At 46.1% G+C, this 25,513-nt stretch overlaps 1 protein-coding gene across 7 annotated transcripts in view; it reads right to left on the bottom strand.

Annotated features, from left to right (window-relative positions):
• The window catches only part of CERS2 (ceramide synthase 2), a 44,445-nt gene extending 22,343 nt beyond the window's left edge, over positions 1-22,102 (bottom strand). The window contains exons 1-2 of one of the 7 annotated variants that reach the window (XM_061606141.1): positions 21,896-22,102; positions 21,589-21,727 (exon numbers count right to left, since the gene is read on the bottom strand). The gene's annotated coding sequence lies outside the window, so the exon portion shown is untranslated. The other 6 variants (XM_061606142.1, XM_061606143.1, XM_061606140.1 and 3 more) reach the window with 6 other exon arrangements.
• Positions 22,103-25,513: the final 3,411 nt, after the last annotated feature.

The raw sequence follows: 25,513 nt of genomic DNA, 5'->3' as shown, positions 1-25,513 counted from the left end.
ATTAAATGTAAGTATAGAAAGGATGTATAATTTATTAAGTTATTATTCATTAAATTTATATCCCGCCCCTCCTCCCAGACGGAGCCCAGGGCGGCAACCAAGCAATAAAATACTAAATGCATCTTTAAAAACATCTTAAGAACAAAACATCTTTAAAAACACCTTACAAAGAATTCCAACAGCCTGGAATAAGGTCTCTACTTGACAACATTTATCTCAGTGGTTTCAAAACTATCAAAATGTATCAAAAACTGGACCCTTCTCAAGATCGTGTAACCAAATTTTGCACGACGGTTCCTGTCTTAGGTTTGGATACAAGCAGACACCATCTTGAATCAAGGTGGCAGACTGAACCTTCCAAAACTAGACTGAGCTCTTGGTTTCTTAGAATTCCTGAGCAACGCCAGGTACAAGGGCTGCCCGTAAATCATAATCATCCTAAATTAAACTTAACCACAAGGAAAGACAAGAGGGCAGGATAAATACGGGAAGAGGTAATGCAGTCCTTAGAATGATGGAAGCTTAGTCACAGCTGCGGATGGAAATTCTTCCAACAGTCAGTTTTGTTAAGACACCTTCAAACAGGCCAGGGTGGAAAATAATATTTTCACTAAAGAATAAAGTGGCCCTTGTATCAAGGGTGGTGGCAGAGAAACAAAGAGAAAAGGTAACTCCTTATTTATGGCTATTAGCTGCAAGAGCAAAAATGGAGCCTCCATGCTCAGAAGCAGTATACCTGATGCTGGGACCTAACAGGGGAGGGGCTTTGCCTTCGCTTGGGCTTCCAGGAGGCCTATGGAGGGGGCCAGTGTTACAATCAGAAAGGCTGGCTTTTGGATAGAAGTTTGGCCTGATCCAGCAAAGCTTTCCTTTTGCAAATGATTGCAAAGCAACAGAAAGAAAAAAACAAGAGGAATCTAATACCTTGGGAATCTTTTTTGAAGACAAAAGCTCCTGAAAACAGCCCGTCCCAAGCAGAGCTGAAGAAGAATAAGCGAACTCTATATCCACCATGTGTGTGTGTGTGTGTGTGTGTATGTGAGAGAGAGAGAAGATGGAAGGTTGCTAAGCCTCTCTTTCACGTGCTAGCCAAAGGTTCTGCCCTCTGGACTCCGCTCCCTAGCGGAGTATGACGCGATCCACAGTACAGCAAAAAAGGAATTCATTAACGCTTAGCAATTTGGAGGGCGGGGGGAGAGCGCTCCTGTCCAGCAATCTGCAGCTGTTACACACCTTACAACACTGCTCAGGCAGTGCCACAAACCAGATTACAGGGCACCGGCGGGGAGGGACAAGGGCAAAGATTTGTCCTTAATGAGGTCTAGCGGCTTGCTGGCCCTCTCTGAACACAGGAGGCGAACTGGTTGTGGCCATGTTTGTGTGCCGTGTCAACCAATAACTTGACAGTTTGATCTGAAGATACATAGGGTAGTAGTACTAATTATATAAAAAGAAGAATTAGCTAAGATGTGCTTGTACTTTATTTCCCACTCCCTTTTCTTGATTTTGCCTTTGTTGATAAGAAAAAAACATTCTGTCAGGTGTTGAAGTGAAACACTGAAGTTTGTGTAACATTTTTATTAGGAAAAAAATGAAAGATTTAGTTGTTTTCGTGTGCATGCTTACGTGTTTACATACACACACAATGCCCCTTTAAACATCCCTTTTCTTGTGCATTATGATGATTTGTGCTTACAGTGTTATATGGGAGTGTTTATATGCAATCCCACTTTATTCATTTATTTATTAAATCGATATCCTGCCCTTCCTACCAGAAACAGCCCAGGGCAGCAAACAAGGGACAAAATACTAAAAACATCTTTAAAAAAACCAAAAACTTAAAAACATCTGAAAAAGCAATTCCAACACAGACGCAGACTGGGACACGGTCTCTACTTAAAAAGCTTGTTGGAAGAGGAATTCTGTTTGTGTCTGCAAATGTTTCGGGACGGACATGCCGCTTCCTTTTCCGACCTGTGCAAACCCCATAATGTTCTGCTGAAACCCCGTAACTTTTCACACTGCAAAAGCTGCCCTACTTTTGCTGCGGAAAGATGCCCCTCCGGATGGCAATAATGAAGTTACTAGGTGGGTCCCCTTTGGCCTGAGCCTGTAGGCTCTTCTAACGTCCTTAGATATATCTATCTATTTGGTAAGATGTTGGAAGGAATTAACGGTACACACATAATTCCTTCCCGGTTCAAGCCTCAAAAAGTCAGACGACATTTCATTCATAAACTGAGGAAACACCCTAGCTAACCTGACTGTGACTCCCCGATGATGATTCAGGGTAAGCAATCTGGGTTAAGCTATCTTGAGTCACTGAGCCTAGCTTGGGAAGCCAAAAGCCGCAGAGGGCCGCAGTCCAAATTGCATCAGGCTGCTTAATCCCCAAAGGAGCCCTTTTTTCCCCTGCCTCAACCTGCAAGACAGAGGGGGCCTACCTTACAGGATTGTTGGTAAAGCGCTCAACCGGAAAAATGGATGTAATGCCCCTGAAAATATTTTTTTAAGCAATATTATTATTAGAAGATCTTGGTGAACCAGGACAAAAAGGTCCAACTTGTCCAGTATTTTGCTTTCGACAATGGATGGCTAGATGCTTGTTGGGAGGATCGCAAGGAATGTATAAAAGGCAACAGAGGTGTGCTTGTCTTTCCTGCTGGCATGCAGGGGAATACAGCCTCTGATAGCGGAAGGAGAATCTAGCTTACTGACAGCCAGCAAAAGCTCTTTTAAAGAGAGGACCCACTGACGCCATCGTTACCTTTCCGCGCAGGTTTTATGCTCAAAACCGCCACCGCAAACTGGCAAAGAGAGAATCGCTTCCAAATGTACGTCGTTCCATTTGCGGACACTTGCATTTTGTTTTCGCTGTAAAAGCAACAGCATAGCCGGCCTGGCGCAAGGTTTAGAAGGAAATTCAGACAGCTTCAGTGGTAGGGCAGGTTTAAGGAGCTGCGCAGATCATCTTCTGCTCGGGGCCAAATGATACTTTGCACATCTACTCTCTCCTGGGTGCTAAATTCCACCGGATCCCTTAATGCAGGGAATCTTGGAAAGCTCTTCTGAAGGATGGAGAGAGAGAGAGAGAGAGAGAGAGATGGCAGCTAGCCTGCCCTTCAGCTGGGAGCCGGCCCTTCCGAATTGAGAGATCGCAAACTGCTCCAAGATGGAGACAGGGGAGTAGGAAAGCAAGGCTGTGGAGTCGGCACGCCAAACCTTCGACTCCGACTCTGACTCCTCTATTTTTCTACTGTCCGACTCCGACTCCACCGAAAATTGCTTCTTGTCAATCAAAATTTATTTGGAAGTCAGAGTCGGTACATTTCTACCGACTCCAACTCTGACTCCACCCAAAATTGCTCCCGACTCCGACTCCAAAATTGCTCCCGACTCCAACTCCACAGCCCTGTAGGAAAGGGCCTCTCGTAAACACGTCAGCCAGGCTCTGCTTTCCAGCCATTGAGCCACCTGTCCAATCTGCTGGCTGACCAGACATCGGAACATGAACCTAGGAAGAGGCCTGATATGGAGTCTGACCACTGCTCCAGCTAGCTCCATATTGTCTACACTGACTGGCAGCGGCTCTCTTCCAGGGTTCCAGGCGGGAAATGTTCTCAGCACTACCTAGGGATTCTGAGGGTTGAAGCCTGGGACTTTCTGCGTGCAAATGAGGTGCTCTGTACTGCTGTTGCGGCCCTTCCCCTCAAAATAAAACAAGATTCCAGTCCTCCTGGTTTTGAAGCAGGGGCTGATTTCAACAGAAAAACAGGAAGCTGCCTTAACCCAAGTCAGTTCCTTTATCTAGTTCACAACTAGCAGGGGCTCTCCAGGTTTTCAAACAAGAGTCTTTCCCCAACCTAACCTGTAGATGCCGTTGGGGATTGAAGCCGGGACCTTCTGCATGCAAAGCAATCGCTCCGCCACTGAGCTACTGCCTTTCCCTGAAAATCAAAGCAAGATTCTAGTCCTCATGGTTCTGAAGAAAGGGCTGCATTAAATACAAACCTAGGAGGTTGCCTTCGACAGACCCATCTCAGCGAAAAAAGTAAAGCCCAAAACAGCACCCCATTTCCACCAATGAGCACGGGGGGGGGGCCACGATCCATCAGAATTTCTGCTGAGCATCCCCAGGGCCAGAGAGGGCAGTGCTCAAGCTGGGACCAAACTGTGAACTGACCTACACATCTCGACACAAACAGAACCGCACCCTAACAAAAGAGGGTGCCAAGGTTCAGCCCAGCCTTCGTCAACCTGGCTGGCGCCCTCCCAGAGTGCCCTGGGAAGAAGGGTTGCTTGCTAAACCAGTCAGAAAATTGCAGCTCTGCCAGGGGATCAGGGGTCTCCTAACAACTCTCGGCGCCCTTCCCAAATGACAGTTCCCCGGATTCCTCGGGGGACGCCACGGCCGTTTAAAGTGATGGTCGTAGCTCTATAAATGCCTCTGGGTTGTATCCAGTGCTTGTCTGACTCAGAGCAGACCGACTGAAATTAATGGACACAACCAACTTGGGTACACTAATTCCAATGGGTCTACTCTGGGTAGGACCACCATGGCCCTGGTTACAGAGATGTATTCCATCTCTTTTAAATTACAGTAATTCACGACCGATAAGGCGATCAGTGGCTACTAGCCACTATGGCTACATCCTACCTCCACTGTCGGAGACAGCAAGCCTCTGAAACATCCCAGGTGCTGGAAACCAAAGCCACACTCGGGTCCTGCTTGAGGGCTTAGGACCTTAGGAAGCTGCCTTTGGTCAGACCACTGATCTGTCCGCACTGGCTGGCAGCAGCGGCTCTCCCAAGTTTCAGGCAAGATTCTCTCCTAGTCCTACCTGGAGATGCCACAATGTCGATTGTGATGGTTATTGCTATTTAACTGTTGTAAATTGTGTTTTGTAAATTGCATTGCTTTATTGTTTTACTGATGTATCCTTATATTGTATTTTGATATTTGTGTCTTTTGTAAGCCGCCTTGAGGGCCTTGGGCCGAAAGGCGGGGTATAAATAATTATTATCATCATCATCATTATTAACATTATTATTAATATTAATAATAATAATGCCACCGGAGATTGAACCCGGGGCCTTCTGCATGCAAGGCAGATGCTCTCCCACCGAGCCACGGTCCTTCCCTTTGGTGCATCTGGTTGGCCACTGTGAGAACAGGATGCTGGACTGATGTTCTTAAATGATTTCTACTCCTACACATATAAGTTGGCAGTGGAACATTTGATCCAGACCCGTGTCCTCTTTTTTCCTTTTGGTGATGTATAAGTGACCACCCAAAACTTCCCATCATCGTTCATGACTATTGGCCATGCTGGCTGGGACCAATGGGGAGATGGAATCCCACATAATCTGGAGGGCCACAGGTTCCCCACCATCCCAGGTTAAGGTCCTCTTCCAAGGCGCTGCTCAGAGCTACCCCACTTTCCAAGTTCCATGCACCAGAGCCTTCTCAGCTGCGACTCTTCACCTACAGAACTCCATGCCACTGGAAATCCATTGGAAGCCTGCCACATTGCTTCTATGCAACAAGTCTAGCCTCTTTGGCCTTCTCCGGATTCTAAACAGTAGGTGATGTTATCACTGTTTTTTTTTTGCCTTCTGACAAGAGTCCAATATAGTATTTTAATATATTTTTCTTGCAGTTTTAAACATTTATTTTCAAAACCTGCCGCCCTGGGCTCCTACTGGAAGGAAGGGCGGGGTATAAATAAAATAAATAAATAAATAAATAAAAATAAACCTCAGAAGCCACCTCAAGAGAGGATCTTAGACCAAGAGACCGCATAACAATAATTAAAACTCACACAAACAAACACAAAAACCCTAACAGCAAACAAAGCAGGCAATTTTTATTTTTATTTTACAAACTGCCCTGTTTAAACAATGCCTCTGTTTACAAAGAAGGGCCTCTTGTTTAGTAGAACTCTAATAAATTACGCATCCCCATTTGGCCTTTGGGGAGAGGATATCTTTAATTGTTATTTTTTTTAAAAAAAAAACAGACATGCATTCCCCAGGGCCTCTAGCAGCTAAATTGCCAAGCCAAGGGCGATAAACTTTCAGCATGCGCACGCAGAGGCAGGGACACCAGCCAATCTGCAACCCCTCTCGTAACCAGCTGATTCTGATAGAAAAAATGTTCCTGAATGCAGCTGAGCTGTATGGATCGGGACAGAGAGAGCCACTGAGGGGTGGAACAGTCTGTGAAAACAGTTTTCAATACATACACAGGCAAAAAAGGAAAGGAGGAGGGGGAGGGAGGAAAAAAACTATCCATTGTATCGGACAAGCCGTCTTCCCGAAGCCAAGGGAGGATTGGCTATGGCAGGGGGACTGAGTACAGGGGGAATGCATGCACAGATCATTTTGCTAACCAAGCTACTAAAATATAGATCGATCTGGCTGTTTCCCCTCCCCTTTGGCTGTTTTTAGTGCATGCACTTTAATCACAGATCATCCAGAGAAGCGCTGTTAGTTGTCCCCAGTGTTACAGAGACCTGACTGGCGTCGACCAGAAGTTGGGCATATAGTGTTTATTTATTTATTTATTTATCACATTTCTATCCCGCTCTTTCTCCTGGAAGGAGCCCAGGGCGGCAAGCAAAAACACTAAAAGCACACTAAAACATCTTAAAAACAAAAAGACTTTAATGCATATTAAAGCAAAACATCGTAAAAACAGCTTTGCAAACACGGCCAAGGGAGGCAGGGAAGCAGGGATCTCGGAGACTTCAGGGGCACCAGAAGAAGATCTCAAGGGCACCATGTTGGAGACCCCTGCCTTAATGGAGCAAGCACTTTCTTTTTTGACAGTTCCCACCTCCAAACTTGTAAAAACAAAAAAAGGAATACTTAAGTTCAACTCCTCAACACACCCACAGAACCCAATCCAGTGGCAGTACATTCTAGCAGTGACAAACCTGGGCCAACGGTCAGGGCAATTATGATGATGGGAGTTAGGAGTCCAGCAACATCTGGAGGGCCACTGAGAGTCCCCATCCCTGAATTAGACAGTGTAAGCGCCTCGGGGCAGGGAAGCCATGCTTTCGCTCTCTCTTGAAGTGCTACATAAATGAACAAAGGAATTCATCATCATCATCGTATTAATGGGAGGAGCAGGGCAGATATATGGAGACCCTCAAAGCAAGGATAGGAAATTATAATTATTCCCCATTTTCTGGTTTTAGCTATTTTCTGTTGTTTTTTCCTGTTTTACTGGGTTTTAATGTTGCATCTGTTCTTTATGTTTTTATAAGGTTCTTCTTTTGTACGCCACTAAATGTTTTGAAAACATTAAGCGCTTTAGAAGTGCTTCAAAATAAATAACTTACAAAGATGACTGTTTTTGACTGGGATACGCAGACGATGCGCAGAACCATTCCAATGAGACTCTAGGGGCTAGGACATTAAAGTTCCTAGCCCCTGGTAAATTGTGGCCCCTATTTGGGGGACTTTGGAGAAGCCTTTTTTAAAAAAAGAAGTTGGTAGCGCACTGGCTCCCAGAAGTTAAATCTCAGAATGTCACAGGGGATGCCCTCTCACCTCGTGAGCATGAGCACATCAATGCGAGTGCATAAACATTCATGCGCACAGGGAGCCTACCATTTCACAGTCCTTACAGCTGCAGAGGTCTGTTTTGAACTGTTGACAACCAACACCAATGTGCTTTTTCCCCTGCCACAATACATCTAAAGAACAATGCTCGTATTTGGCTTCTAAACCCAAACAGGACCGGGCAGTTGGAGAGCACATAAAACAGCGCATGGAAGCCTTAAGCAACAAGTCAGTAGGAGGAAGGCAGCCTAATCAGTGACCACAAGTGCAAGAACTGAGAAGACAAGTTCCTCTTTTCATCAGATTTTGGGAAGGTGGCAGCGTCAACAACACAAATTTATTCTCCGCAAGAAAGCTCTCTGCCACAGCTGCAAAACCCCAGGGCTGGGGGCCAAATGCAGCCCTCAGGGGCTCTCTGTCTGGCCCTCAGAACTCCCCCCAGGGCACACCCCTCAGTGGCTGGAGTGTGTCCACAGAAGACAGAGAGGGCTTTGGGTAGACCCAAGCTGACTGCACAAAAAGTGGAATCTACATCTGTTGCTCCACCCACTTTTTGCCCCGGCCCCACCCACCTCTGGCTTGTGGCCCTCAGAAAGTTGCCTGGAAGAGAATGAGGCCCTCGAGCTGACAAAGGTTCGCCGCCCTGGCTCTGCCCAATCTCAAGCAGGCCTGCTCGCTGCCTCCATGGACAGCATTCTCCATTTAAAAGGTAAGCCACGCAAACAGGGTGGCTGAAGCCTTCCACTCCTTGCGACAACTGGCTGGGCTTGGCAGCTTTGCAAAAAAGACAATGCACTCAGCACAACCCCCATTTCATTTTATTTTCACCAAGAAGGAGATGGCGGCCCAGTTGTTCAGCCGCCACCAACTGAACAATCCCTGACATGTTTTAATTGCTAGGACAAATACCGGTCTACCAGCTTGAAAAAGTTTAAATAGATTTGAGGGGGGAAGAACCACAGGATTGGAAGCATGAACACTCCTTGCAGGAGCACTTATGTCTGTTTATCTTTCCATCTCCAGTTCAGAGTCGATTATCAACAAGGGCCATCCTACAGCTTATGAAGGATGAGGATTACGCATACACCATCTCCCACCCTTCCAAAAACAAGGAAGCCTCAACCAATCCTGGGCATTTTTGCTAAACGGCAAACCCCACTTTCAAAACAGCAAGCCCCGCTTTCAATATCCAAGAATACAAAAGGAGCTCTTTTATAACCGGCCTACAGAAGTCCATCTGGTCTTCACAGTGGCCAACCAAATGTAAACATGAGAAAAGAGGAAAGCCTACAAGGAGGACATGAAGACAAGATCCTTTTCCTCCCCTGTTGTATTTTCCCAGCAACTGGCCTTCTAAGGCATGCTGCCCCTAGACATGGAAGTTCCACCGGTCAGACTCTCACTGCTAATAACAGCTTTAAGCAGAGCCCTGCTGAATCAGAGATGAAGGACCATCTTGTCTGGCAACCCACAATGGCTTACCACAAGAAATATTCATTTCTTAATAAATAAATAGATTTCTGCTGCCTGCCTTGCTCTGCTATAGTCATGGTGGCATTTATGATTTATTTTGTTTTTTAAAACTCTGTTAATTGAGTTTTTTTTTTTAAATAGAATGTCTGGTATCTAATGCCCTGGGGACCCTTGGGTGAAAGGCCAGCTACGAATACCTAAAAAAAACCCCACACAGAGAAATACATTGGCAGAGGCTAGTGCAGGCCATCGCTCAACAGATAGAACCCCTCCTTTGCAGGCAGAAGGCCCCAGGGTCAATCCCCAACAGCATCTCCAGGCAAGGCTGGAAGAGACCCCCCCTCCCCTGCTTGAAACCCTGTGGATCTGCTCGGTGTAAGACGGCTTCCCACGTCCCTAAGATAATACACGGGGTGGAGAAAGTACATAGCGAGGAGAGAGAAAAAATTCTCCATCTTATATCATGCCAGGAACATCCAAAGAAGCTGAATGCCACACGGCGCATAGTTAACCTAACTTGGAAGGCTTTTGTTTTGTTTTATGTACTTATTAATTTTATATCCCGCCCTTCCTTCCAGAAGGAACCCAGGGCTTTCAAAGAGGGTTAGGGAAATTCACAGAGAAGGCTATCAGTTGCTGCTGTTTTTACACTTTGTATTTTTAATTTTATCTTTTTCATATCATTCTCCATATGTGTATGCATATATATATATATACATATATATATATATATATATATACACAGTACATGTCTGTCTGTCTGTGTGTATATATACATATATATATACACATGAACATAATTGTGATTAACCAAACAGGTTTTTATTTTATTAACAAAACGTTTCAGTTTCCGCCTTCATCAGCTGCTAACATAACATCAGGTGGTATGTTAGCAGCTGATGAAGGCGGAAGCTGAAACATTTTGTTAATATAATAAAAACCTCTGTTTGGTTAATCACAATTACGTTCATATATATTTTTAGGTGATTAACGGAATCCTTATAGGGATCCAGAGCAAGCTTGAGTGAAGTTCTGTTTGTTGCTTTCAAAACTGTCTTACATATATATATATATATATATATATATATATACACATACACACACGGTATTGTATGTATTTTAATGTACTGTAACATTTTGGGTTTTTATCCTGTATACTTTTATTATGTATGCTTGTGATTTTATGGTGAGCCGCCCCGAGTGCCCGATTGTAGGGTAGAAGGACGGGACAGAAATATTTGAAAGAAAGGAAGAAATACTAGCCACAGTGCTTATGTTCCACCTCCGCTGTCAAGAGGCAGCAGGCTTCTGAATGGCCTGTTGCTGGAAACTGTAAGTGGGGACCGCCTGGTTGTTGCGCTCTGGTCCTGCTCGCGGGCTCCCCAGAGGCATCTGGCTGGCCACCATGCGAACAGGACGCTGGACGAGATCGGTGGCAGCCCCAAGGGCTAGGTTGTCTCTCCACTGTCAGAGACTGTATGCCTCCAGGCACGGGTTGTTGGAAATCATAAGTGGGGAGAGAGCTGCAGTTGCACTCTGGTCCTCCTTGCAAGCAACTGGTTGGCCACCGTGAGCACAGGATGCTGGATTAGGTCAACGGCGACTAGCCACAGTGGCTATGTTCTACTTCCACCGTCGGAGGCACTGTGCGCCTGAATGCCCATTGCAGGGGATCCCCAGCGAGGAAAGCACTGCTGTTGCACTCAGGTCCTGCCTTGGGGCTTCCCTTTGAGGAATCTGGTTGGCCGCTGTGGGAACAGGACCCCGGACTAGATAGGCCCCCCCATTTGCCTGACCCAGCTGGTGAAGGGCTCTTCTGAGGTTTTCATGGAACCCCCAGGTCCAGAGGCAGTCAATCTCAATTCCGAGGTTCTTAGGGGCATTTGGCCACTGTGAGAACAGGACGCTGGACTAGATGCCCCTCCCGGTGGCCTGATCCAGCGGCTGGGCTCGTATCCGGGTACCCAGCGTCAGAGAAGGAGTTGGAGATGGAGGCTTGGCTGGTGGAGGGCGAGGGGAGTTGTGGGGTCGAGAAGCAAAAGAGGGCAGCCTCCGCTACAAAGGGCTGAGGCAGAGGCAATTATTAACTGCATGGAAGGCGACTGCGAAGGACTTAAAGAGACCTTTGAATTGGACTGGGAGGAGCTCTGTGCTTTTGGAGAGGGCAGACGTGTGTGCGAGAGCGAGAGAGAATTTGGGATGGTCAAAAGGCAGAGGTAGATTGAGAGAAAGGGCGAGTCAAGAGGGGGAGGTGATGGGTGCTTTGGACTCAGGGCCGGCTCCAAAGGGCAGCCAGGTGGGGCCCTGGCTGAGGGCCCAGCAGTCCACAGGGGCCCCTGAAGGGCTCCTCATTATGGTAGGGCAGTAGCGCGGATCGCAGAGAGGGAGCTGCCCGCCCACCTGTTCCCTCCCTCCCTTGCTCGCCCTTCCGCCCAACCTCCTGCTCTTCCGCCTACCTGGTAGGTAGGTGGGGCGTGTGTGCACCAGGGCCCAGGGCAGGCTAGTGCCCAAAGGCCCCAGCATGCCTGGGGCCGGCCCTGTTTCGACTACACCAGCCCCTGGGAAGCACGGCCACTCCGGACTACACCTCCCATCAGCCCCCAGAGGAGAGGGTGGAAAACCTGTGGTCTTCCAGATGCTGTTCGACGCCAGCATGGCCAATGGTCAAGGAGGAGGAGGAGAGCTGGAAGCCAACAACTTTTGGAGAGTGGCCAGGTTGGTGACAGAGGCAACCGCTTCCCGTTGAGAACTCTCACATGCTTCTTACATCCTACCACCTCTGGTCCAACTGGGTTCATACTCCCGCTCCCCAAAAAGGGAGCAAAGAATGAAGTTAACTATTAGCAAGCCGCAAGCCTCCCTGCCCATTTTTTAATGATATGCATTCAAACCCAAAGGTGGGATTTCAGATGCCAACCCGAAAATGTAATGTGTGAATGTGACCGGCGTGGGTGTCTCAGCAGAAGGGGAGGCCAATCCAATGGCAGGCCTGGATTTCTCTGCATGACTGTGCAAAGTAGCCAAGAGACTCCAGTGGGATGACAGCCTGTGCACCGGGACACTCACAATTGCTCAGGGACAGAGCACTTGCTTTGCATGTAGAAGGCCTCAGGTGTCTCCACTTCAAGGGACGGCAACCGGTGATGGGAAAAGAGCCCTCTCAGACTGATGCCTTGGACAGCTGCCGCCAGACAGAGTAGGTAAGACCAGGCTAGGCGGACAAAGAAATCCAACCTGGTATAACGTCGCTGCCTCTAGCCCCAGAAACACAGAATTGGGTGTATGGGAAGCTGCTTTATGCCGAGTCAGTCCATTGGTCCATTTAACTCAGTACTGCCTACACTGACTGGCAGCAGCAGTAAAGAGGAAGCTACCTTTTCCCAAGTCAGGCTCCTGACCCATCTAGCTCAGTATTGTCTGCACTGACTGGCAGCAGCTCTCCAGGGCTTCAGATGGGAGACTTTCCCTGCTCTGGAGATGCCCATTTTTTTCAACCAGGGACCTTCTGCATGCAATGCATATGCTCTTCCACTGAGCTGCAGCGCTGCTGCCGCTGCTTCAAACAGAGAGCAGGAGGAGATGACTCAAGAACGGATAGATTTGGCCCAGGTGCTGCCAACTGGCAAAGGCACCGGGAAGATGAAAAGCTTTGCCCTCAAAGGATGTTTAGAGTTAATTACCTGCATGCAACAGGAAGAGACCCAGCAAATTTCTGCAAGGCACACTTGCACTTGCTGCTTGGTGCTGGCAAAAAGTGAGCTCGTTTTCCAAGAGGCGCATCGTGCGCAGGGGAAGAAAAGCGTGTTTCATGTGGCCGGCCGCAGGCCAAATCCACTGGCCTTCACAGTCTGCTCTGAACCCTTCCTCTCGCCTACTGCAAACAACCTCCTGAGACAGCATCCTCATTCCCATTTGGGGCCCCACATGAGATCATTTTATGTCTGAAAAAGTAATTAACGGCATCGCCGCCCTCATGTCCGGCTTGTGGGCTTCCAAGGGGCGTCTAGTTGGCAACTGTGGGGAAACAGAATATTGGACTCCCTCACCCTTCGGTCTGACCCACAGGGCACTAATGACACTCTATTGGAGGGTCTCCAAAGCTCTAACCTGAGCAGATTTCATTATTTGGAGTGTGTGTGGGGGTGGGGGTGGGGGGAATGGTCTTGTTAATGGCCTGAACCTGCAAAGGTTCTGGAAAGTTGGAAAGCGGAAAAATCCATGCAGAACAGCTTTGAAACTTACCCTCAGGCTATTTTCCTTCCTCCCTCAATCAAGATCAGAAGCAAAGATGCGGTGATGGGGGCAGAAATCATTAGGAGCATTAAGTCCTGGCCTTGTGTCCCTTGGATCAAAGGGCCAAGTAACCCTGCTTTGAGGCTTGGACAACAGCCAGCCACCCACCTCTTGGGAGGCCAGCAGGGTACACGCAAGATAACCATCCAGTGATTTATTCCTTGCATCTAGTAGTCAGAAAGTCATACATCTCTCCCAGCGACTTCTTGAAAAAACGCTTCTCAACAAGGCACTTGTTTTGCAAGAAACCTTACACACACACCCTAAGCCTTCACCCCAACTTCCATTTGTGCGATGACATTTCGATTTAATCTACTGTTATTTGGAAGTTGTTTTAAATTGTTCTTTAAGGGTGGTATTTTAAACTGTTGTCACCAGCCCTGGGACCTCAGGGGGAAAGGCGGGTAATAAATTTAAATGATGATGAAACATTTCTTAGATGTTTTAAATCAAAAATAAATGTCTCAAGGACTTAACAAAATAAAATGCAACAGATCAATTAAAATTTAAAAAGGCACACAATGCAACATTCCTAAAATGCTCATCCAACAACACAATACAAAAGGCAAGTTCTGTCTCACCCCATGGTAGAAGCTAATTTAACCACCAAAAGCCTGGGTAAATAAAAATGTCATTGCCTGGCACCGAAAAAACCTGATAGTGATCGTGCCAGGCATGTTTCCTTGGGGAGATGATTCTACAAACCGGGGGGGGGACCATCCTGCTTTGCCTTTCTTTAAGATCTTCCAAAAATTTTAAGATCTTAGGGTTTCCCTTGCTGTCACCAACATAAAATTGTAAGCTCATTGGGGCAGAGATCCGAATGGGAGTTTCTTTGTTTTACACTGCAAATAAACGTACATTGGTGGTGATAGCATATTTTTAAAATAAAGCAATTTAAAAAACCCAGAATAAAAAAAGCTTTTCTTCCTCTGAATATGGGAGGGCCCATTCTTGGCTGTCAATAACAACAACAACAAAAACCACCCACCCTTCACCAGCAGGACCCAGGATAGATTACAATTCAAAATTCAATATTAAAAACCATTAAAACAAACTACAGTCACAGGAATAGGGTAGGTCCTGAAAGCACATATCTCACATGTCAAAGGCCAAGGTAAAGAGGTGCGTCTTTAGCATAACAGCCACAGAGACCACCCCACCCAGACGCACACACACACACACAGAGAGAGACTTGTCTAGCCAAGGCTGAATTTGGTTAGCTGATAAGCAGAATCATTCAATTGCCAGTCACAGAGAATTTATTGTCTGCAAGGCCCAACAAGGCAAAAGGCACCCAAAATAAAGCCAGGTATTTGTTTAAGCATTGAGGCCTTGCTGATCGACTCAAGCAAGAGGTATTTTCCAGTTTCCGGGGGGGCAGAAGAAATGCACGATCGAAAAGATCGCCTAGCGATTCGAGCGACAAGATTGCATGTCGAGGATTCATCCTCACCTGGGGAAGAGCCCTTGCGTTGCGTACGGAGGGTCCCAGGTTCAAGCCCCAATGACATCTCCAGGTACAACTTGGGAGCGTCTCTCATCTGAAATCCTGCTGCCAGTCAGTGTAGACAATACTGAGCCGAATGGGCCAGTGCAAGGCACCTGTCTACGTTCCCAGTCTTTATGATAAGGATGAGCTACCTCAAATGGATTCATATTTGTATATTAAGGGATTGTTCCTTCCAATAAAGATTCATGGTGTATTAAAGGATTAATCATGGCAATAAGGGTGAATCATTTTGGGTGGTATCCACCTACTGACAGCAGGCCCACCGAAATTAGCCATGTTTATTAATTTATATGGGTCTACTCTGGAGCAGGATTAAGACTGGCTACAATCCTATGATAAGGATTAATCATCATGGTAAGGATTAGAATGAGGAGGAAAATGGCATATTAAAGGATTAAGCCTGAAGATAAGGGTTTCTTGTGTAAAGGGTTATGAATTATGGCGATTAATTTTGTAAAGTCAGGATAATCATTATGTATTTACCGTCTATGGGTTGTATTCAGCTAAGTCCTACTCAGAGCAGACCCATTGAAATTAACGAATCTAAGATAGTCATGTCACCTGAATGAAGCAACAACAAAAATTGGAAGTTACAGGCCCAATATCCTAGTGCAGTGGTCCCAAAACTACACGCACACATACAGAGGCCACTTGAAAATTGATGGGGGTCTTGGCGGACCACTTAATTTTTTTTCTGTCTGTTATAGCAAATGGAATGCACTGTGCTAGACGCAATTGCAATGCACTGTGCTAGACGCAATTGCAATGCACTGTGCTAGATGCTGCACGAATTTAAATAGTATTCTATTGCTTCTCTTATTTCTTATGCTGGGTTTTATTGCATTACAATTTGCACTCTGTAGAATTCAAATTGTAACGCAGTAATATACAAGAAATAAAAAGCAACACAATTACAAATCAGTATATGGGTTTTTTTAATGTGGACATGCTGTGGAGCATCTGAATGAAGCTCAGGGGCCACTGGTGCTCCATGGACCACAATTTAGGAAGTCCTGGCCTAGAACCTTCTTGTTAAGAATTTATTTACATATATTTACTATTTATATGAATTAAATGCCTCACCAAACAAGTTATTTTTTGTTGTTGCACAACATCAGTTTAAAAACATTTAATAATACAATGTTGCACTAGAAAACACTAGCCATCTTTGCTATCTTTTCGGTGCCTTTTGAAGACTTTCCTCTTTCAACAAGCCTTTTAAGGTGAGACCTATCCCAGTCTGCATCTGTGTTAGAATTGCTTTTAATATGTTTTCTTTAATAATATGTTTTAACCCTTTTTTTTTTTAAAAAAAGATGTTTTTAAAGCTTTTTTTAAAAAAATGTTTTTAACATTGTTTTGTTTTAATGTATTTTAAGGTCTTTTTATGATGTTTTAAAGTGTTTTTAGTGTTTCTGTTTGCCGCCCTGGGCTCCTGTTGGGAGGAAAGGGGGGATATAAATCAAATAATAAATAAATAATCTTTAAATGACCCAACCCAGCATAAGACCCAGGTCAAAAAGGCAAGCCCGATACAAAGCAAAATCCACAAGCACTAAATCCACCAATCACATCACAGGAATGAGCTCTAGGCAGGGCTAGTGAAGGTTGCGCCCCTCCAGATGTTGCTGGACTGGCTCATCAGCCCCTGCCAGCCTCACCAACTGGCACAAGGGATGATGGGAACTGTAGTCCAACCCCATTCAAAGGGCCACGGGTTGGGAAATGCTGGTGTGGGGTTCTTCAAGTACTCCTGTACAACCACCACCCAGGGTATTATCACTTCTCAACTACCAGATTTTGTCACAGAGGTAAGATTCAAACAGCGCATTTGCAAGTTTCCAGGCTGGCTTTTAAATTTTTTTTTTTAAGGTTTGCAACACACCATAATATGCGTGCTGCAAAGCTTTTTAACTGGAGACCTTATGTGAGTCAGCATCTGCACTGCTTTTTGTTTTTAAGATGTTTTGTTTTGAGATTATTTTAGCATGTTATTTGCCACCCTGGACTGGAAGGGCGGGAGATATATTTAATTAATAATGACGATGTTGCACTGCAAAAAATTTTTAAATTATGCTGTAATTGCTTTCTGTTAAAATCAGCCTTTTACTTCAAACTACCTTAATATCTTGTTATGGCTTCATATTAATTTAATGTTTAATTTTTATTTTTGCCTAGAGGAGGTGCTCCCAACCTTTTTGGGCCAGGGGGCAGAGGGCATTTGAAAATCCAAGAAGCTCTTCCATGCACCACAGGATATCCATTTCACAGAGGAAAAACCGACAATACTTTCCCCCCCCCAAAAAAAACAGGCAAAATACCTACACAATCCTCAAAACAAAATAAATTACGCACAGACACAAATGCAGGCGGCCTGCAACCAAACAACAAATGCAACAACTCAGTTTAAGAAAAAAATTGGAAAACGCCCTTACAGGCACTGGGGTGTGTGTTTCAGGGTGCCGTGATGCCCAGAGACAGCACACAGTGGACGCCAGGCCTAGATACAGCATATGAGGCTTTCCGAGAGGCTGCCTGACCCTGCAGACAGGCACACCCACTAAACGAGACTAAGCAAGACTGTCATCTTCAGGTGCATATAAATGCAATCCTTCCCATCCCTGAGAGACACAGACAGTATTCAGGAAATGTTTGCTACCGTTCCTGCTATTATTTTGGTGCCAAGGACCTGGCAAGGATATGAAGCCCGCCTATTGCTGTAGGCCTGACTATTCTACTCCCTCCTCTGCCATGGACTCATTTCAGGGCCTTGGGCAAATCACTCACGCTCACACCCAAAGGCTGGATTTTCCACATGCGAGGTAGCAGAGTCATGAAGAATGGACCGGGTGACTTTTGACTGCAAGCAGTGAGGAAATGTCCCAATTTTCAAAGGCTCCCCTGTGTTTAAAAGAAGAAGCTCCTGCAAGTGGAAAACTGGGCAAAAACAAAATTCCCTGGTAGGCTTGCTTTCTACTTGCAAGGCATTTGGAAAAGAGCAATGCTATGGATTTTTTTTAAAAAAAATTAAATGATGGACCGCCAAGAGTTACTAGCTTAGTAGCCTTTTGTTCACAGAGGTTCAATTGGTGGTTATTAGGAGGTTGCATTATATGGTGCCACACTAGCTGACTCCATACATCTAGTTCAGTGATTGGCAGTGGCTTTCCTGGGTTTCAGCCAGAGAAGGGTCTCTTCTGGACACGCCCAGGGCTGAACCTGGAACCTCCTGCATGCAAAGCAGGTGCTCTGTCACTGAGCTTCACCTCTTCGCGAAGTCATGGCGGCCATATAGAGAGCCTCTACTTTCAGGGGCAGTGTACCCTAGAAAGAGCTATGAGGGAAGACTATCAACTCCTCACTCTGCTAGGAGGTTTTCTGGAGGCAGCTGCAATCCCTGCCCCCCCCCAGACTGCCTGAGATGCCTCCTATCTGCTTCCATGCCAAGCTCTGCCAGGATTTTGGGTGGCAAAACCCAGCTTTATCAAGACAAGTCCTTGACCCGGGATCTGCACGGCTCAAACTTGGAAATCAGCAACAGGTTATTATTATTATTGAATTTATTTATACCCCGCCTTTCGGCCAAAGGCCCTCAAGGCAACTTACAAAGAAAAATAAACACAAGTATAAAAATATATCGATAGAAGGTTACGCAGAAGCCTTTGCATGGAGCTTAGCCCTGCCAATGGCTAGCAGTAATTAGCAATAATTAACAGTCCCCAAAATTAGTTTCCCTAGAAGGCAGTTTATAAATATTGTACAGATAAATACATTTTAGTTTATCGTCACATTTATATCCCACTTTTCCTCCAAAGGAGCTCAAAGTGGTGTGGATAGTTCTCCTTCCTCTCCATTTTATCCTCACAACGACTGTGTGAGGTAGCTTGGGCTGCCTAGTGAGCTTAACTTGCAGGGGATTTGAACCCCAGCCTTCCAGGTCCTAATCCAATTCTCTAACCACTATACCCCACTAGCATAAAATAAAACTCGGCATACATCCTAACCGCTACACCGCGCCACATAAAATGAAACAAAACCTAGCTAGGTGGTACAGAGCGAAACAAGTGCCAGGGATGAGTTGGGTGTTTTTAAGCTCCACACCCTAAAAATGAGATTATGACATCAGCCTGTGCTGGCACCTTTTTACTTTGGAATAGTCTACTGCACAAAACACTAGTCCCTATGATTGCCATTGCTTCTTTTTAGCCTGCATCGCAGCCTCCCCTGCCCTGGTGCCCACCAGATGTTTCGGACTACAACTCCCAACTGTGCTGGCTGGGAGTGGTCGTGCAAAACATCTGGAGGGCCCTGGGTTGGCAGAGGGTGCTGTGCCCCAAACATTTCCATTTCCAGGCCGATTCTAACAGAACCACCACACTGCAAATTCAAACAGCTTAGCTTAAGAAAAAGCATACAGAATTGCCATGACTTTGCCCACATGCCCTGCATTTAAACACACACAGATGCAGCTTCCCCTGCCGCCTTCCAAGGCCTTAGCGATCAAGTTAGCTTGGACAGACCTAGCTGCAACAACTCTCTTTTCACAAACAAGGGGGGGGGGAGGCAAAAATAAATAACCAAGCCCAAAACACACACACAGGGGACAGAATAAGAATTGCTAACTTATTTCGGGGAGCTGCGCTGCATTCAATTTGCAAAAAAATATATCTATAGTGGGTGGCAAAGATTTGGTGTAGGCCTCAAGAGGAGACGGGCACTTCCTGGATCTAACAGAGAGGGGGAAGGAAAGAAGAAATTGAGCCAGGGAGAATGCACACTTGGGGGAAGGTGGACTTAAAATATTCCACAGGGATGCAACGTATTTTGGGAAGGCAAGCAGAAGCATCTCCCACTAAAACTAATAATAAAGAAGAGCTATCATGCACAAACATGGCTTTCAGGCACTGATGGGCGGTGGGGACACCATCCACAATCTTAGCTGAACAGGGCTAAACAAACAGAACATTGTCCCAACCACAATGGCCCAATCACCAGCAAAAGCCAGAGAGATGACCCCTCCCCAGCTAGCAACAGTGTTGGACGTTCAGGGGGCGGAGGGAGAAAAACATACATCATACCTCCTATCTCCCCCTTTCTTTGGCTAAACATTTGTAGTCAGCTGCAAAGAACTCTTCCATTTCTCAAAACACCAAAGGCCTTTAACAAAAAGCTGCTTCCCCATCCCAGAGAAACAACACAAGCTGGGAAGAAGGGGGGAGGTCGGGGTTCTCCCCCCAAAAAACCCCTAAGTTAAAAAAAAAAACTTTATCCAACCACAATCTTTTTCATATATATTTTTAAAAGATTTTTAAAAAAGGAAGAGAAAACAAAAGGGGGGGCTTATAGATTTGAGGAGAGGGGAGAAGACCTGGAAAGGGCCCCCACCCTCTATAGAATAGGATTTCTGAGAAACAGCATCAAAAAGGAGGGAAGGGAATGATCATTACTCTAATTTTCCAAGAAGAAAATGAACGCCAGTGTTGTTTCTGCAGCAATGAATCAGATCCGTGGGGAAGGGGGGGGGCTGTGAATTTACACTGCCCCCCCAAATCTCCTTATAAAAATTAGTCGGGGGCGGGGAATGCACAGCTCAAGGAACACACCCGGCCTCAAAGTAAGTTTAGCTATTAAAAGCAGCTTGCCCAGAGCTTCACGGCCATGATCCCACGCACCTTTACTTGGAAGTAACCGCCCTTGAACACAGCGGGGCTTCCTTCCAAGTAGGCTGCAAAATCCTAAGCGTCTGGGGCGGGGGATCTCCCTTACCTCCGAGTAAACACGCAAAGGGCTGGGCTGCTAACGGGATGAGTCGATGCGAAAAGTTCACCTTGGGAGGCAAGGGGGAGGGCTTCTTTACTTACGAATAAAGGCGATTCCCGCCGGGCTTTGCTTGGGAGTGAAGAAGCCCCCGGGGGGGGGGGGGCTTACTTTAGAGTAACGATGCAGCGGAACTGGGCGGCGCAAACTCTTTCGAGCATGAATTTCCTTGGGGAAAAAACGCCTAAGCGCTCCATGCAATCAAAAGCAGGACTGGACCCAACCTTGGCCACAAAGTAGGCCTGCTGAAATCAACAGGCACGGCCGGGCTCCGTTAGTTTCAGTGGGTCTCCTCTGGAGTAGAACTTTCCTGGAGGCCAGCCCGCAGCCGATCACACATTTCCCAACTCTAATTCGAGGGAGACCGCGCCACCCCAGCCATGCCTACTCGGAAGTAAGTCCTCTTGACTTTCACGGGGCTTACTCCCAGGTAAGCGGGGTCACGAGCGCCACCCCAGTCAGGCTCAGAAGAGACAAACATTCACACACCCCATTTGAAACCGATGAGCTCAAGTCTACTCTAAAAGTAACTTGAATTGTTGGATAACCCCCATAAGCATTTTCCCCTTAAAGGAAAGAAAAGAGACCGATCCAACTTAATATTTTGCTCACCCGATGAAGGAGAGAAAGAGAAGATGGGGGGGGGAAGGACGGAGGGAAAAAGGAAGGTCACCCCCCACTCACCCTCTCCGACCCCAAATGGCTTAAAAGAAAGGTGCCTGGCGCAGACCATTGAAATTAACAAGTCTAGTCAGTTTCACCAGAGGAGGCAGAATTGCTCCAGACTGGCCTGCTTTGGCTAATCTTTTCCTGAACCCAAAACTCGTTGGAAGAAGGAAGGATTGGACAGGAGGGGGACACTGAAGGAAGGAAAGGAGAGACTTGTTGCAAGGAGGAGAGCTCTAGTTCGTTACACTCACGTTTGGCAGGAAGTCAAATGGATATATAATATATATATATTCCCCTTTCTTACTCCGGCGCCGGTTTAATTGATTTTTTTGCGGGGGGGGGGAGGGATGAGGGAGGGTCTCTTCTGCGGCGGCGGCAAAGCTCTTCCCCCTAGATCCGTGAAGGGAAAGCGCAAAAAATAAAAAACAGGAGAGCGGTTTGGTTTTTTTTAAAGAGGGTTTGGAAAAATGACGTTGCTCGGAGATATCAGGTTAACAGCTCGGCGCAGCCCTGGAGCAAGCCATTTGTAAGACTTCCTCCCCCCCAATCCACTCTCACCTCCCCCCCCTTGAGCCAAGCCTTAGAAATCGACAGCAGAGCCTGGCAGTGTGGGCCTCCACCCTTTGCTCGCATCTGTCCACCTACTGACTCACCCCCTGCCCAGGGGAAGGGAGGGGATTATCCCATTTTGCAACAAGGGAGGAGGGGAAGGGCCGGAGCGGCTGCCTGAAACCCAGGGGTGGGGCTCTCTGGTTTCCGGCTAGGGCCCCTCCCACCCAGAGGACGGCTTTTTATTATTTTTTTCCTGCAAAAAGGAGTGACTTAATTAGAATTTCCTCCCTCGTCTGACTCATCATCCTCACCTCTGACGCTAGTTCTCAAAAACCAGCAGATGAAGCTGACAAAGTTTAAAAAGGGGGGAGGAATCCAACACACACATGCACTCACGCACCCCCCCCCATTTTTTGCTTTCCAGTTAGGGAGGGCTCGGGCTGCCCACGTGCTTATCCCCTATTCCAAAAAAAAAAAAAAAAATGGAAAGGTAACGAGAGAGAGAGAGAGAGAGAGAGAGAGAAAGCGATCCCTCCATCTTCAAACAAAGTAAACATCTAGCAACTCTTGCTCCCTGCCCTGCAACGCTAGTTTTCTAAAGGCAGGGAGTGTGTTTATTTATTTATTTAGAGTCATGCATTGTTCTTGGGTTGTATCTAATGTTAGTCCTACCAGAGTTGACCCGTTGAAGTTAATGGGCATGACTCACTCAGGTCCATTAGGTTTCAATGGGTTTACTCTGAGTGGGACTAACAGGGCATGCAACCCACTGAAATTAATGGGCAAGGCTACCTCAGGTCTGCTAAATTTCGGTGGGTCTGCTCTGACCTGAGTTGGATACAACCTATTGAAATGAATGGACAAGGCTAACAGTTAGATCCATTTAAATTTCAGTGGGTATTATTTTATTTATAGAATTTGTATCCCGCCCTTCCTCCCGGAGGAGCCTAAAGCATGCTGGACAAAACCCATTGCTACTACTATACTGTACTATTACTACTATTGCTACTATATATTTATTTTATTTTAGGCGGACTCCTTCCTGAAAAGGGGCTTGCAAATGTATTATAAATAAAAAAATAATCAAAATGTGTGTGTTCTTCTTTCATGCTACTACATTTGTATCTTGATTCTTCTTCGCGTAAGGCAAGCTCTGACACCTCAACCTGTGGGCCGGCATCAGCCCTCTGTGGCTTCTGCACCTTTAAAATAACACCAAAAACTGTAATCATGATAATCATCTTTAACTGCCAGAACAATGCAATTGCAAGAGCAACACAAATGCAATTGCAAGAGCAATGTCTTATACAAAGTGGCCATCTTTAATTTCTGAGACCAGAAGCGTCAGAGCTCATGCTTTTTTTGGAAATATAAATTGCCTGGCCCTGGAAGGTCTTCCCTCTCCTCCTTCTGAGGTGGGCAATAGACAGGCAGTCTGCACGAGGCACTCTGCTGTTTATTACTTCACACACGTTCCATTGAATTCAGGCTCCAGCACTGAGTTCGATGAAGCTATGGAAAGTTTCTGGCCTAGCATTTTCCGTGGTTGGTCACCTTCATGGTGACAGGCCCTGCAAAATAAATCCTTAACACCCCCATTTTACAGGCAGGGAAGACTGAGGCTCAAGTATAGCAAATTATCCAATGTCAGCTTGGTGAGTTTTTAAAAGCACGCCCCCCCCCCCCCCGCCATGGGCAAATAAAACATAAAAAATAATAAAGGCACTGAAAAATTGCTACCCTTTCCCAAATATGCCACCTGATTGTACCATGGTAGTACTGGCTCTGACCTAGAGCAATCATCCTGTCCGCTACACTGGGGATGATATTGCCTCTGAGCATAAACAGAGTTCTTTCCTCACTGCACTGACCAGCCACAACCAGACCCCACAGACCTCTGGGTACAGTGTGGGTGTGGCTTCCAGGCAGGAACAAGTCACTGAACTCATTTCTGTTTTAGAAATTAGTCAGTGTGTGGAGGGGTGGAGGGATGTTTGGGAAGATACTGAATGAGAAAGGATGAGGACCTGTTTGCCATCCTTTAACCCAGCAAGGCTCTTGCAATTTCATACATCTGGGTTACCTGCAGAAATTCAGCAGGTGAAGCTTTCCCACAAATCTATGGTGCAGCCGCATTTGGAATACTGTGTACAGTTCTGGTTGCCTCACCTCAAAAAGGGTATTGTAGAGCTGGAAAAGGTTCAGAAAAGGGCAACTAAAATGATCAAGGAGATGGTGCAACTCCCCTACGAGGAAAGGTTGCAGCATTTGGGGCTTTTTAGTTTAGAGAAAAGGCGAGTTAGAGGCAAGGTGACAGAAGTGACTGGGCTAAGTTCAAGGTTCTGGTTTTGGTGTACAAAGCCCTATACAGCTCGGGACCAGGATACCTGAAAGACCATCTTATCCCTTATATAACCAGTCGATCATTGCGCTCTGCAGGTGAGGACCTCCTGCAGATACTATCTTATCAGGAGGTCCGTTCCACGCATCATAGGAAATGGACCTTTAGTGTGGCGGCGGCACCTACCCTGTGGAACTCCCTACCCTTAAATAGTAGGCAGGCACCATCTCTGTTATCTTTTCAGTGCCCATTGAAGACCTTCCTCTTTCAACAAGCCTTTTAAGTTGAGACCTTATCCCAGTCTGCTTCTGTGTTGGAATTGCTTTTTAATATGCTTTTAAACCTTTTTAAAAGCTTTTTAAGGCTTTTTTAAAAACATGTTTTAAAGGTGTTTTGTTTTAATATGTTTTTAATGGTGTCTGTGTTTTAGTATATCTTAAAGTCTGTTTTTATGATGTTTTAAAGTGTTTTAGTGCTTTTGTTTGCTGCCCTGGGCTCCTACTGGGAGAAAGGGCGGGATATAAATCAAATAAATAAATAAATAAATAAATAAATAAGTGTATAAAATTGTTCATAGCATGAGACAGTTGGCAGAGAAAAGCTTTTCTCCCTCTCATAACACTAGAACTCGTGGTCATCCAATGAAGTTGAATGAAGATTCAGGTCCAAATAAAGTACTTTTCACATATCAAGTAGTTAAATTATGGAATTTTCTCCCACAAGAGAAAGTGATGGATGTTTGGATGGATTTAAAGAGGATTAGATGCATTCATGGAGGATAAGGCTGTCAATGGCTACTAGCCACAATGGCTATTGCTGTGCCTCCATAGTCTGAGGCGATATGTTTCCGAATCCCAGTTGCTGGAAACCACAGGAGGGGCGAGTGCTGTTGTGTGCAGGTCCTGCTGGCCGGCATCCCAAAGAGGCATCTACTTGGCCACTATGCAAAAAGGATGCTGCGATCAGCCCTTTGGCCTGATCCGCAGCCAGGCTCTTCTTATGAAGCACTGCTTTTCATGCCCTAAGTTCCCAACAACCCTGTGCAACAGGTGGAATTGCAACAGGACCTGTTTTCTCCAGGCTTGGTGATGCAGAGATTCTGGTGGCAGGGGAGTAGAACGCACCACCCATTGTATTTCTGCCTGTTAGTGTCACAGGAGCCCTGGCTCAGGGGGGGAGGAAAGAATTTGTCACTTGTACTGAGATTGGGAATTGAAACACACACACACACACAAACACACACACACACACACAATTTATATGTGAAAGGCTACTCTGTTGGA

Source organism: Rhineura floridana, chromosome 22 (assembly GCF_030035675.1).
Source record: "Rhineura floridana isolate rRhiFlo1 chromosome 22, rRhiFlo1.hap2, whole genome shotgun sequence".
NCBI classification, from domain to species: Eukaryota; Metazoa; Chordata; class Lepidosauria; order Squamata; family Rhineuridae; genus Rhineura; species Rhineura floridana.
This window is presented reverse-complemented; position numbering and strand designations above follow the sequence as displayed.